We start from the raw sequence: 14,541 nt of genomic DNA, 5'->3' as shown, positions 1-14,541 counted from the left end.
TGGCGATGGGTAATTACAGCTGTCAACGCATCCTCCATCCTGCTGGCACCAGTTTGATTGCGCTCAGCAACAATGATAGACAAGCTTAGCATGCTCTCTACCGACCGCCATCACACTCCGCTCTATTTAGCTGACACGCAACATTCACATGGCCACTGCACAGGCCAGTCATGGCATCCCAGCCCAGCTTTAATTGTTTCTCTCTCCTGCTCGTCTTTTTCCTCCCAGCCTCACATCCCTCTGTTCCCTCCTCTGTTCTCCCGTCTCCCTCTCCTCTCCCTCTTCTCATGCGGACAGCTCAGAAGTGCAAGTGTTATTACATGAAACTCCCGCTGTAGCATTAATTGAAGGGAGATATGGTGGGACAAAAACCACGGGGGGTAGAGCATGTCCATTATCACTCCTGCTTTCAACAGGTCTCACATTTGGAAACTGCAAATTGCAAAAACTTGCAAGGGCAAAATGTTTGACATTATTTGATCCGCAACCATATGGTGCAAGCAGGGGAGGGAGGGGGAGGTAAACACAAAAACAGATAAATAAGTAAACAAAAGGAGCAGAAAAATACTGGCAGCACGATGGGAAATGTGGCCTGAAAGAGCAAACAAATCAAGAAAATAATTATCTTTAAGGTGTAATTAATGAGGGGTTTTGCTTGCAAGATGTCAAGTGATCCCACCCCCCCACCCCCCTGACTAACTTCTCTTCCTGGTAGCCTCTCCTCTGCCATGCCCTTGCCTCCCATCTTATGGCTGACAGTGACAATAGCCATACTGTGGATGCTAAACAGCCTATCGTGAAGAGCTGGAGGCAGGACAACAAGTTCACATTGAGAAAAACACAGCCTTCCTGCTAGCATAGTGACGGTTGATTTAAGTTAGCGGTATTAATGAAGTCAAGTGTAACTGGACAGTGCTTCCATATCCTCTCTTAATTACCTGGCTTTGTCTCGGCATGATTGTCCTTAATCTGACCTAATGTGGCTAATAACCCAACTTGGAAACAATCAAAACAGCAATTAGAAGCAAACAATTCTCAAATGAATGCAGAAGAAAAAACAAATCTTGGTTGTCTGTAAACTAAAAAACTAAATAAAGAAAAAAACTTTTTTATTATTTGCAATTAAAACATATTAAAAATAAAATATAGATTCTCTTTTTTTTTCCTCCCCATATATTCCAACACAAACACATCTTCAAGGAGGTCTTGTTTAAGCCTGTAAATTCCTTGAAAGTGGGTGAAATTAGGATCTGCCTATTCCGGTTACAGTCCCGGCATGGTACTGACAAAAACAGATGAGTGTTTCTCCTGAGGGAGAGGACTGTGGGTATGGAACGAGTTAGCACCGCCTGTTATTGCAGCTGATCATAAAAAGGCTATGTGCATGGGAATTCCACTGTAAAAACTGGAAAATGTTTGTTCCAATAAAAACATGTTAATGCAAAACAGTTAGGTGAAAGACAAAACTTTAACCGCAGTTAATAAGGCTGTAAAACAGGAAATTAATTGTCCACAGTGTTTTAAATCAGTGGAATGCATTTCTGAACATGTGCTGCTGGAACCATGACAAAAATTAATAAATATGCCAAAATACATTAATACATTAGATATGTGTAGAGATAATTTAAAAAAAAAAAACATGAGGAAAATCAGATTGTTTGCTCTGACCTCACTAAACTCTGAGTGTGTGCCAAGCGTCTGCTGACGTTTGATTGAACTGAGAGGCGCCTCCTCTCTCTGGCCCCCAACGCTGCCTCAATCCACCAATGGGGCGCAGGCAGGCGGATTAGCAGGAATCCTGAGAGGAAGTTTAAACAAGAGGAAACATTAAGTTTGAAATAAAACACAGGAAACAGGGTTAACTACGACTCCTCCCAGTCACTGCCAGTGGCTGGGCTATTTTTTGCCCAATTATCCTTGGTTAACGGGATTAATTACTCTAACTTCTTTTTCTTTTCTTCCCCCTGCAAGCAAACGGGCAATAAATCCTTCTCTGTGCTATACGCAGTCCAAGAGGGCCACTCTAATTAGCATAACAAGTTACAAAAACATTATGGCCTTAAAGTGCTTTCAGTGAAAACAACATCAGAAGCGCACAGGATGCAGGATGGGATTTTAGGAGGGCTATTTAATTGAATAAAATGTTTGAGGAGGCAGGGGTAAACACAACATAGGTGATGCAAAAGGAGGGCAGGAGCGTAAACTGTGGTGCTGACTCCCACCACAGCACTCACCCACAGACACCAAAATAAAGAGTGTGTGCATCAACAGATGCCCTCTCCTCATCACACACATTAGTTTTAAGCAAACATTTGTGCAAAAAAAAAAAAAAAAAGTCCACTGCAGTGATGGCACTGTACGCTCACCAAGCAGCGCCATGTGCCAAAACCCACACCGCAGAGGCTGAGGGCAAAAACAGCCGCTCTCTAGCCAACCTGTTTAGCATGAGTCCCACCCAGTCGTCTGCTTTCACTAACCTGTCCTGACAAGTACCCAGATTAACGTAATCTTATATCAGTGCAGAGGAGCAGAAGAGAGCAGATGGACCCCGTGCCCCCCCCCTCTCCTTTCCACCCGACACTAACACACACACACACACACACACCGGCAAATGCAAACTCTCTCACTCATAAACACACATATTAGACTTAGGTGCAGAGTGCTTAGCATGCAAAACCTGGGCCCCAGCCACAGCAATTAATGTTCTCCCAGCAAATTGCCACAGCTTTGGATGATGCTGTTTGGGGGAATGTTACCCGGTATATTCATATGCTGCGTCTCAGCGAACACTGCAAGTCCTGCTGGTGTGTGATTTTTTTTGCCAGTGTGGCCATTTTAATATGTGAAGGGGGGGGGGGGGGGGGGGGGGTAAAAAATAAAACAGTCATGAAAGCCTCTTTTCATTCATTTGCGATGGATGAAATAAATAAATATATTAATAGATAAGTAATTGAATAAGACACTCAACAAGAGGCTGCAGCCTGGGGAATTGAATTTGGGAATTTTAACACTTGTCATCTGCCGTGTTGAAGTGAGCTTGTCTTTTTACAGTTTCCCTGGTAAATCTCAACAACTTTGCTAAACTGAACAGATGGGCTTGCTAATTAGCAGCGCTCAGGCTGTAAGTTTGTTTATAAAGAGAGAAAGGGTTCCAGACATCTTGACACATTTTATTAACATATCATACCTTAAAGCTATGCTTCTTGATACCCACCAGGCTCTTTAGCTAAAAGCGTGCACACACACTCACACACGCTCACGCAGACAGTATTTCACACATACACATACACTTTTTTTATATAAACATGCCCATGTGCACACACATACACTGAACACACCAGGGAAACAATAAAAGTCAGCCTTGCGAAACGGAACACCCTGTATGTATGCTCATGAATATGCACAATTAACTCTGTGTGTGTTTGTGTGTGTGTGTGTGTGTGTGTGCATGTCTTTACAGAAGTGTAACAGCACATTTTGCACATGAGTGTGCGTCCACTGTATAAGCATGTGTGTATGTGAGAGATAGTGTTTGTTTACGAGGGTGTGTGCCCACACACATGTCCTTTGCTGGAGCAATGGCATGCTACTCTCTCTCTCTCCCTCTCTCTCTCTCCACCAGCTACCCCCTTCTCTCACCAAATTCACCCCCTGTGGTTTTGTCAGCTTTCACTATTGTGTGTCAGGACACTGACACTAGATGATGTCCCAAGCAGACAGGGTCGGTGAGCTCCCAGAGGGGCCCGGAGTATTCAGCAGCAGGATAGAGATGGACCGCGACTCTATCGGTGCCATTTAAACCTCCTGCAGGGCCCCGCTTTGAACGGTGGGCGACATCACGGCACCCACCCACTACACACTGATGCACTGAGATGTGAAAAACTTGAGCTCAAAAACTACAATGAAAGAGGAAAAGAGTGCATGAAAAAAAAAATTCTATTACCAATGCCGGATGATATGGCTCATATCACTGTTATCATTTTTTCTCTCTCTCTCTTTTCACAGACATACCACAGCCCGGTGTTTCGGCAGGCACATATTGCCATGGTGATCCTGGTTAAGAGGCTTACATTCGGCCCATGCGAATGGTTGCTGGGGGACACTCCCATTGCCATGGTGATGGCTACTGGGAGGACACTCGCATTGCCATGGTGATGATGGCAGGAGCCAGGCATGCCAACCAATGAGATGATGGATAGATGCCATGCAGGAGGTGAAGAGAAAACGTGACTAGAATGCCCGCTTGTTATGTCTACTGTCAAGGAGACTTTTCATAAATTGCATCTTCACATATCCAGCGGCAACCAGCAGCTTCCCTGCAAAGAGATATATTTATGCTCTGGTGATGGATGAAATAATAATTACATTTTTAAGAAGCAGAGGCAATAATATTTTAATTTACAGGACAAATATCAGGGCTACTCCAAAGATTAAAAAAGAAAACAGTGCAGATTACAGATTTTTAGGATTGCAGATGACATGAATTATGGATAGGAAACATGCAAAGAAGGAGCTTCAAATTCAAAGCATGTAGTAATGCAAAATACATCAGTGAAAAACATAAATTCAGTCACTGGTGGAACAAGGTTGGAGCCTATTTGTGTCAGCGCTTGTGTGTGAAATATGCATACCACCTAATTCTACATTCCATCAGTAATAATAACAATAGAGCAGCAGCGAAGGCGATCTGGTGATTTAGCTCCAGATAATAGCTAAAGCTATTCCGCCTGCCTCCCAGCAGAGGGAGGCTGGGACTGGGCTGAGGACCCAGCGGGACCGGGCTGGGAACCGAGGGACTGGGGGCTGCCTGAAGGCATGGCCCATGTCCAAATCAGGCCCTGTTTAAGTGACTACCAGGAGCTCCTGCACACGTAATTATGTGAGCAGCAGCAGAAGACATGCAACGGAATCTATATTTTCTTCCACACATCTCTCACCTGTCTGCTCGCTCATACTGCATGTTGTTTTTTTCCTCCAAGATGGTGGACTCTGCATTTGCCTAAAACTGCCCCCCCTCATCCTCAAGCAGCCCCTAAAAGGTCAACCACAGCAGCCCACAGAAACCTCTCATCCAGCTTTGCCACTAATACTTTAAACCCGATCCCGAATACATACACACTCGTACAAACACACACAAGAATGGACGGATCACTACATGTTTCTTGTCTTTTATGTGTCACAAGAGGCTTTTGGCCAATAAGAACCAGCACAGAGTGTTATCACTGACCCCCAGGCATTGGGACTCATACTGGCTGGAAATAAAAACATGTGTGTGTTTGAGCATGTATGTTGTTCATGCTCGTGCTCAGAGAAGGGACCTTTCACTGTCTTGAATTTGCTAAAGCTAACAGTTCAGATTTACCTTTCTGTTCCTGCGTGAGTGACACAGCTCATCAGAGAAAGAAGCTGTTTAGGAGTCTCAACACATTTGTCTCTGCATGGGCAGGAGTACCTGCAGCATGGTGCAGAGATACACCTTCACACCTTCATATGGATACACAGGAAGTGACGGAGGGCGTGCGTTTCATATGCTTTGTTATGCAATACAATCCACCTACTGTAAATCTGAATATTATCATAAAACTCAATCACCTGCTGAAACGTTTTTTTTGCCTCTTACTCTGCAGTTCAGAGATCGGCACGCTGCAGATAGCCCACCGCACTATAAATATCTACGGGACACAGCGTGATGGATACCCGATCAGCTTGGGTGCAATAAAATCATTCAGCACAAACGCAATCATAATTTTCCACATTTCAAACCACATGGAAATTCACTCACACAGCAACCGTCCCACAGTGTGGACTCCCATGCAGCAGCTACTAGAAAAATGAGCACTAAAGTCACAAGCGTTATGATGTAAAAGCAAGAGATGATATAAGACATAGATGAAACAATAGACCCCGCGATGATGCAAAAGCAACATGTTCCAGCAGAGTATGGAACAAAACTGGTGCTTCAGAGAAACACAACATTTTCTACACGGCAGAGATCCTGATGAGAACCCAATCAATGATATCAGACATTAATATTGGACCTGATCATGTATTTATTCATGAAAACGATCCAGCGTTACATATCTGTGAGTGGAGAAAGTTCATGTTTGAACTTTGTTCTATGAGTCTGTGGTGGCCAGTGCCATCATCTAGAGGGCCTGGACTCTCTGACAGAGGTGTCTGAGAGGAGGATGTTGTCCAAAATAAAGACTATACTGGACTTTCCCTCTGACCCGCTCCACAACGTGCTGACCAGCTACAGGAGCTCATTTAGCAACAGACTCCGACTCCCATGATGCACCACCGAGAGACACAGGAAGTCAAACCACTGAACTCTGAACTGTAACAGTCACTCAGACACAGACACTGTACATTCATACTGGTACATTCATGTCATGTAAAGGTTTTTATACAGAAGTAAATACGTTCTTCTTCTTTACACGCAACTCAGGGATTTAAAAGCTACATAGGTATTTAGATATTTATTATATATTTCAGTTTCATCTTTGATTTCTGACAAAAAATATTTCCCCTCAGGGATAAATAAAGGAATTCTGATTCTAATCTATTTAGAGGTGTTTTCAATCACTGGGTGAATCAGGTGTCAGAGAGTGTCCTGTGTGACCTATTAAAGTCTGATCTGACTGGGTGTCGACGTTCATGAATCCACCATCAGGAGAACTAATGATGGTGGAAGTGCTGCTCTCCCGAAAGAACACTGCTGCCTGTCTGAATCTGTTAAAGACCTTATCCCATCTGTGTAGCACGGTGGGGGTAGTATCATGGTTTGCACTTTACCTCAAAGTTGCAAACTATGTGTTTAGGAAAATATGATGGTGATAAAAAAAACTGTAAATTACCAGCTAACCTCATAATATGTTATGTTGACTTCTCTCTGAATGTTTGGCGACTGCAAACAGTTTATTATTGATACATGAACAGAGATATCTTACAAAAGGGATCATTAAACTTTATTCTGATGCAGGAATGTGAAATCCATGGAGGGCATAATGCTGTATTTGCAATTCTTTTGAGATCTTTGTTTTAGCTTTCCATATACAGGGCCTTAGGGAAGGAAATATGTGTGGATTACACCTTTAAAGACACCCCCAAACTAGCCCAGCCCCTGAGGAGACCAATAGTGTGCTGTGTTACCAAAGTCCCTGCAGAGACAACAAGCCATGTGAAGTGTGAAACCCCTCGCCAACACGGATTTAAGTTTTCAAAAACGTACATCAGTAAGAATGGAAATATTCGGGGAGAAAGAAGAGAACGAAGCGAGAGAGAGAAAGAATGGACAGACTGCTGTTTGACAAATATTGTGAGACGTGGTGGAGGGATGGTGGTGTTTTCATTGCTGACATCAACATAAATTTTCCTGGCGCGGCTCTCCTTGCCCAGCGTGGGCTCAGCACTGGGAAACTGGAGAGGAAATTCTCAGAGCCGCAAGGGAGTGGAATCAAAGAGCCGGGGCTCGGAGACCTCTGACACACTGAACTCCTCTCTGACCCCACAACTTTCTACCCTGCTCACACACACACACACAATAGATATGTACAAACTGGTTCACATGCACACAACATCCAACAGCATCGACCAGGATCCACAGTCAGATGGGCACAAACAAAACCCGCTCACTGCCTTGAAGACCATTTGGAATCAATGCTCATCATTTTGCGTCTTTAGTTCCTCGCCTGTGTGAAAGCAGTGCATCTGTTTCTGCCATCTGATAAGCAGTGTTTGTCCCTGTGTGGCTCCTGGGGGTGGCACACACTGGCCTGCATCAGAACTGTGAGGCGTTCAGTGGTGGACCAAAGGTTCAATGAGGCCTGTCTGAGGAGCCTCATTAAAACTTGACAGACACACACATACACACACAGATCTCCATGTGTCATACTGAGCACACACACACACAAGCAAACACGTGCGGCTTGAAATAATGATGATGTAATTAGCCCTGATATCCTTGAAATGCTGGGTGCCAGGAAGTGGGGATATGCTTCATGTCATCCGCAGCTTCTGAGTGTGAATGTGTGCATGTGTGAGCACACTATGCCGTCAAAGTTGCTGGAGACTGTACAATGAAACATGACGGCCACTCTATTCTATGCCGCAGTGAGTAAGCTTTCCACGCCAGCTCCTCCGAAAAGAAGCACATCCACAATGGTCGCCATAATGAGGAACTCTTCCACGCCGTCGCACAACTGCACAATCTGACAATCTGAACAGGTGTGGTTGAGGCAACTGCTACAACAGGCATTTTCTGGACTGGTTTGCTGTGTATGTGTGTGTGTGTGCATCACACCTAATAGGCCCTTGCTTAGATTCCATGCCCTCGTCCAGGGAGCATTCTTGATTGGGCACCAGGTGAAAGAGGATGCAGCTGGTTAGACTTCAATGAATGCTGCTCCCTCTGACCCTGTGTGTGTGTGGGTGGATGGAGGATGGTGGATAGAGGGCGTGGGAGGGCATGATGAGTGGACAAAGCGACTTTGTAAGATGCCATCACAAAAACACACCATCAGTGTGAGGAGGAGGAGGAGGAGGGGTACAGAGGTGAAGGGGAAAAAAGGGTTTACAACACTGCTCAACCATGGCAAGTAGTTACCCACCATTTAACAATGGGACAAAGACAACATTCTCAGGGACTGAGGATGGGTGCACTAATAGGAGGGAAAGAAAGATTCCAAAGACTTTTTTTATGGTTTAATATTTTGGTATTGGTCTGTTTTATATGTGTCACCTTCTAGAGGAGCAACAGGGTCCCCCAATCAGTGCTCAGAACAGATGCCGGGGCCCACCGAGGTCTGTCAAAGTGTGCAGGCTGTTTTAATCCACTCTGCTGGAGGCCTGCTCTGTAGGCGTGCGTATGTGTCTGTGCTGGAACAGCGGCCACGATAAGCCGCAACAAGATAAAAGCTGGCTCGAACAATGATGTCATAGATTGCCAACCTCCCACAAAATCTGAGGGAAAGTCAGACCTGAACGAAGCCGAGGCCCGCCACCGCCGCCGCCTCACCTCTGCTGTGACAGCACCGAGATTAACCAGCGCAATAGGTGAAGCGTTCACCTATCCATACCACATCGCACTCCCTGAACATTGGCCTGCTCTCCCTGCCTCAGCATATCTTTTTGATCCTCACTTCTCTATATCAGTAAACACTTGTTCTCCCCTCCATCAAGGAGGAAAGAGGAGGGTGACTAGAGGACTCCAAATAATGCAATTAAACACTGACCGCAGGGTTCAGTGCTGCTTATCAATACACCCAGCAGGGGAGCAAAGACCAGCTCAAACCAGGGCTTCAGCTCTCTGCACTATGGAGACCAGCATTTTATTAGAGTGTTGCTACATCCTCCCTCTCCTCACTGAAAAATAGACAGTAGAAAACTAAACGCTAAAACGATACGAGGTATAAAACAAGCAGAAAAAAAGAGCTAATTATCAACCCTGGCTTGCACAGTATCCGTGGGTGTGCTGTAGGCGACACACTCCCTGCTCAGTGGTGGGGACAGGTGTGCTGTTCAACAAGTTTCTCCCCTCTCTGCTGCGTTTCACTGACGGCACAGCTGACCTCCACGGGTGGCTTGTCTGAAGCAGAGCCAGATTGAGAGCTCGCACACCAGCCTGGGAGCCCACGGAGCGCATGAACCGGGCCTGAACTGGGCCTCTGCCACACAGCAGCAGCTCCCGGCCCCGCCCACCCCTCTTGGTCAGTCACTGTCAAACGCTGAGCCTCTCCCTGCTTCTCTGGTTTCTCCAACCTGGACATCAGACACCTAGAGGATAAACCCTCTCATACATAATAAACACTGGCCCCGGGGCCTGGTGTGTGATCTCATCATGCATGCATCCTCTGTAGAAAGAAATGTGACAGACTGCAGTGTGTGTCAGAGAGAGTGGCATGTGTGGAGAGCTGCTCGGGTGCCAAACAGTGATACACAACAGCAGTGTGCATCCTCAGTCATCTGCAAAATAAGAAATATGCTCCAATAAGGATGGTTAAACTGACACAAGGCGTAACCAGGAGGTCTCTGGACCACAGGGATCCACTGGTGGAAGAAGAAGAAGATGTGGGAGGATGGAGATTGAGTTACAAATGGAGAAGGGTCAAAGCCAATATTGGCAGGAATTTGGATTTTCACATGCTTCACCCAAATATGCAGAAATAAAAAGAGAGCATTGAGCAATTGATAAAAGGGTGAATTTTCCCCTACAAAGCCCGGGTGGAGTGATGAGTGATTCTAGACAAACAGTGCTGGAGAGTTTAGTGAACAGAGCCAAGCACTTAGGGGACATGAAAAGCAGCAAAGCCCTGACGAGGTGGTCCGGCTGTTTCATCTCTCCGCAGGCTGAGGAATCAATGGGAGCAGGGAGAGAGGGCATTCCTGGATGACTGACTCACTGACACACAGCAAGAGTGGAGTGGTCGCCCTGCACAAGCATGGACGGAGAGTAGAAGCAGAAGCAGAAGCAGAAGAAGAAGAAGAAGCAGAAGAAGAAGAAGAAGCAGAAGAAGGAGAAGAAGAAGAAGAAGGAGAAGAAGAAGAAGAAGGAGAAGAAGAAGAAGAAGGAGAAGGAGAAGAAGAAGAAGAAGAAGAAGAAGAAGCAGAAGAAGGAGAAGAAGAAGAAGAAGGAGAAGAAGAAGAAGAAGGAGAAGAAGAAGAAGAAGAAGAAGAAGCAGAAGAAGGAGAAGAAGAAGAAGAAGGAGAAGAAGAAGAAGAAGAAGAAGGAGAAGGAGAAGAAGAAGAAGAAGAAGAAGAAGAAGAAGCAGAAGAAGAAGAAGAAGAAGAAGAAGCAGAAGAAGAAGAAGAAGAAGAAGAAGAAGAAGCAAAAGAAGAAGGAGAAGAAGAAGTGGGGATCACTTAAAAGTATAGTATTTCAGTGCATCATGGTCAAATCATCGTTACCATCCAGATGATGCATGGCCCTGTGGGGAGACGAGGATGCGTGTGACAGACCGGCCTATTAGCTCCAGGCTGTCCCATGTGGACCAGTGTGGGCCTCTGATGAGAGGGAAAATAAGCAGCTCCATTGCAGCTGGACAAATGGACTATTGAGACAGGTGGACAGCATACGGCCCGCAAACATACACACACTAATAGCCGGGCAGCGTTACCCAAATACACAAGGTGGACACAAGATACTGTTCCACATGTGGCTGATAAAACACTGCAGTGTTCAATGTGGTCCTATTAAAAGGTCTTGGTAAATACTGAGCTAAATAACACACATGTTTTTTTTTATTTTACAGGTTGTATGCAGAGCTGGCTTACTGTAGAGGACACAAAAAGACCACAATTCAGTGTACACCAGCCAAAGCAATTAGCCAAACAGGAGCTCACAGAGGTGGGCTTTGATCACAGAACTGTGAAATATTTATGAAGAGATGTGATACATGAAATGAGCTTTGAGAATGAGAGTCTGTGGGGGTCCGAAAGAGCTACCCTCAGAGAGACCTTCAGGGGAGGACGACTGCTCGGACACACAATGGGGTTACTGGGCCTAACTAGCCCTTTCAAAATGACGGGCAGGGAGGGATCGGGCAGGCCTAAAATGGCGGCCTAGTTTCGAGGCAGAGGGTGGAACAGAGGGAGTTAATCCATGGTTTGGAGTGGCAGTGGCGGCAGCAGCAGCAGCAGCCACGGCGCTGGTGTGAGCTGTGTTTTGGGGTGGGGTGTGGGGTGTGGGGTGGGACACACTGAGCTGTGTTCTCTGCTGACATGCTCAGTTCCACTTGGTTCCACTCAGACAGAGCGCAAGAGTTTAAACACACTCAAGCATGCACTAATTAAAAATCCACACTCTGCATCAATGCTGCAGCGATCAATATGCTTAATTAACTCATCTATACATCAGCGCAGCACACAGTGGACCCTCACTTTCAGTGCAAAATTAACCATTTCACTTAGAATTCTTACATTCACCCCATGTGCTGTTTTTAAACAGTCTGTGGTTCTGATCCAGACTCTGTCTCGCTGCTTCTTCTCTGATAAATAAAATCATTATGATTCATTTCATTTTTCTTCCTTTCAAATTGCGGCTCATCTTACAGAAGGTGTGGTGTAAATGACATACATTTCACCTGTGATTAATGTTAACCAGGTTTGTAGATGGCAGGATACATCTCACTGCTCCTCGCCTAATTAATTCACCCTGAGAGACATGAACGAGGAAATAGTTTTATTCTGTAGGCCTGGTTATAATCAAACTGCCCCCTGGAATATTTTCACACTTCAGCATGGCAGGGAACTCGGGATTCTTAATGCAACCCGGGCTTCTTTAGGAAGTGTTAATTTGATAGCGTTCAAATATCAGAAGGGGCATAGCTTATTAATAATTCCTGTGACTTTTGATATAAGTGACAAAAAAAATCTTAATTCTAGGAAAGTTTTTTTTACAGATTTTGTTTGTTTGCTACGATGTTAAATTTTATTTTCTGTCCTCATGGCGTCTTCCATGTGATATTTGATCTCAGTATAGTCGACCCGCAGCAGCAGCAGCATAGGAAAAATAACAAGGTGCAGATATGAGCTGCAATCAGTCTTATTATAAAAACTGAAAAATAACAACTGCAATGTGTCTTTGACTAAAGCACAACAGACGTGATCATGGACCAATTGAGGGAACAGAATAGACCTTTAACTGCATCTTTTTTTCCCCCCAAACAAACAGCCATTATTGCACAGTTTAACATGTTTGTGTGGATGGATTAAATAAATAACTTTAACATGTGTGTTTTCACAGATGTCAGTCTGGGGTTTTTTTGGGGGGCCTTCTGTGCCTCTGGCTGTAGGCCTGCTCCATACTCCAAGGAAGCCTGCAGCATTTCTCCTCTGTTTGTTGAGAGAAAGGAGAAAGGAGAACCTTGAACGTGACCCTCGAAAGGCCTTTTTATTCTCGGTTCACGTGAACTCCCTCCTTTATGTCTGACTCTTTATTTAACCCTGACTATTTGCTGAGTTTCTGCTAAAAATCCAATTAGGTTAATTTGAACCAGTCCTGGTGAGAGAACTTTATCCTTTTGGTGCAGAGATAAGTAACCTAATTAAGACTAGACCTCTACCTCTGTCCCCTTTGAGTCTGCAAATTAAGAAAACTTGTCAGAGATTAGGGTTGAGATTAGATTGCTAAAGCAAACACTGGAGGCGAGGCCGCATCTTTAAATGCCCTTAAATTGTTTAGAGCTCTTTTAACTCCAGGGTTTGACAGCTTCAAGTGCACTAACACCAGATAAGAGCAGCATGCAGATGGAATGTCAGAATTTAAAAAAACAAAAAAAAAAAACAATTAGAATAAACTTAATCCAGAGAAAAGGCGCAAACAGAGTGATACTGTAAGACCACCTGTGAAAGTAGGCAGTGATGGATTGTGTTTTTATAGAAAGTTGCCTGATCATGTGATGCAACATAAGGGCTGTTCCATTCAGCTGACTGCAACACACACACACACACACACACACACACAGAGTAAACACAAACAACAGGCCTGCTGAGTTTAGTTTACTCCTATCAGCTGGCTCTGACCAGACCACCCCGACTCCTCACTCTCATTGGGACAGGAAGGGGGGAGGGGGGCTCTGGGTGGGGATTTAGATGGAAGTGGGGGGGATGGGTGGAGCTTGGTGTATGAGTTTGAAGGGGGCCCTCCACCAAATTAACACCCAATCAATGTGAATCTCACTCGGCCAGGCCAAAGCCCCTTTTTTCCCCACCAGCCTCCTCCTCCTCCTCCCCCTCCTGACCCACACACACTCACCCAGCACCATCATGGAGCAGTGACTTAAGGCTTCTTTCCCTCTCCTCCACACACACCAGGCAAAGCAACCGCTGCAGACTCAACTTCGAATTACAACACAGTGGGGACTAATCCCTGAACAAAGGCATGCAAAACCAACCTGATTATAATAATTTAAAGTGTGTTTCAGCATTTGTAGACACATGTGTTATGTGTGAGGAGGCTGTGCAGGCAACCACAGCATCATCATGGGTACATAAACTGTGCAGAATTAGGTTAACTTGTTGAATGGAGGACTTTCAGCTTGAAAATACACATTTTTTTCTAAATTCACTTTCTCATTGTTTGTTTATTCTCACAAAATATGAGAAAAGCCAGTGATTTCAATGCCTGAATGTCACTCAGTTTTGCAGCCCTTTATGATGTCATTTGCATTTTTTTAAAGCTACAGACTAAACTTCAGAGACACATTCATAAGTTATGGAAGTGAAATTTGTGACATTTAACATAGTTAAGGTTTAACTATTAGATCAACAGTCTAGAATATACAGATATTCTGTTAATCTGGGATCAATTCATTAAAAAGTCCCTTCCAAAAAAACCATCATAATATTTATATGACACACCACCAGCTGAAGCAGTGATGGAGCGAGTCCTCGCTGGCTGAACCTATCAGTGGGGAACAATTAAACCAAATAGCAGCCCTTGATCACTTGGTCATGTGAACATGACAGGTGACCATATGGCTGAAAAAATCCAAATGACAACTGCTGCCTCAAAGTCTCTGCATGGAAAAGAAAAGAAAAAAG

General features: G+C 44.8%; 1 long non-coding RNA gene across 1 annotated transcript in view; it reads right to left on the bottom strand.

The window, feature by feature from the left end:
• Positions 1 to 1,738: 1,738 nt before the first annotated feature.
• Positions 1,739 to 14,541, bottom strand: part of LOC114426134 (uncharacterized) — a 46,718-nt gene continuing 33,915 nt past the window's right edge. Inside the window, exon 4 of the long non-coding RNA XR_003669331.1 lies at positions 1,739 to 1,798. This is a non-coding gene — a long non-coding RNA (uncharacterized LOC114426134). The remainder of the gene's footprint in view (positions 1,799 to 14,541) is intronic.

This window comes from Parambassis ranga, chromosome 21 (assembly GCF_900634625.1).
Source record: "Parambassis ranga chromosome 21, fParRan2.1, whole genome shotgun sequence".
Lineage (NCBI taxonomy): Eukaryota > Metazoa > Chordata > Actinopteri > Ambassidae > Parambassis > Parambassis ranga.
This window is presented reverse-complemented; position numbering and strand designations above follow the sequence as displayed.